This window comes from Acyrthosiphon pisum, chromosome X (assembly GCF_005508785.2).
Source record: "Acyrthosiphon pisum isolate AL4f chromosome X, pea_aphid_22Mar2018_4r6ur, whole genome shotgun sequence".
NCBI lineage: Eukaryota > Metazoa > Arthropoda > Insecta > Hemiptera > Aphididae > Acyrthosiphon > Acyrthosiphon pisum.
In genome coordinates, this window is record NC_042493.1 from 112,673,743 (window position 1) to 112,674,796 (window position 1,054).

Sequence of the window (1,054 nt, forward strand, 5' to 3'; positions counted from 1 at the left end):
AAAATTGTATTAAATCATTGAATAATAGTACTTAGTAACTTCTAATACAGTCGAGTCGCCATATCTCGAAAAGAAATTTTCTCCTCAAGGTTATATTTCGTTAAATTTGAGTTAGTTATTTCAAAGCAATTTTTCTATCTCTTTCGACTTTGAGTTATCGCGATTCAACTGTCATTGGGTATACTTAATATTAATTAATCAATTACCTAAAATATCAATTCAATATTTATTTTATTTTCTTAATAGTTAGGAAGCATATTATTAGGAGAATGTACTTTACCCTTTATTTATTTTTGTTATTTTATGTTATTTTAGTTTATAAATATGAAATAAGATTTAAATATGGGTTTTATGAATACCTATGTTTTGTAGTTATATGAAAATTGAACATGTATCGGATTAGGTAACCAAATATCAATTGCTATTTTCAAAACAATTTATGTCATGAATATGTTATTTTATTGAATGCAAATTATGAATGAGCTTAATTCAAGGCACTCTAAATAAAATAATATGGATTCATTTTTACATATGTTCACATTTTTTGAATTAAATGTATTTTCTTAAACATTTTACCAATAATTTCCTACCAAAATATTTTGATTTTTTTTATTGAACTATTCGCAAACATATACAATAATCATTTTTCTATGGGAAATATTTTTAATGTTATATATCATGATAAAGAACGAGGTAATAAATAAAATGAACTAAGTTAACTATTCTTGATACTACTATATAGCTTAAAATAGGTACAATCTATTACTCTAGTGCAGTATTTTCTACAAGTTGTGTCATGACATTTTACAAGGGTGCCATGATATCTGCATATTCACAGATGTGTATCCCTGCACTTATTTTTGTTAAATAGATAATATTCTAAAGTGAGCCACAATTTATAAGAACTCTTAATAATGTGCCGTGATGGAAAAGAATGTTAGGAAACATTGATTTAGTGACTAGTTATTGTTCTCGTTGGTTAGTTTTTTTTCTATAGATACAGTATAATTTTTATTATATTATGATTATTAATTAATAGTTTAAAAACATTTTG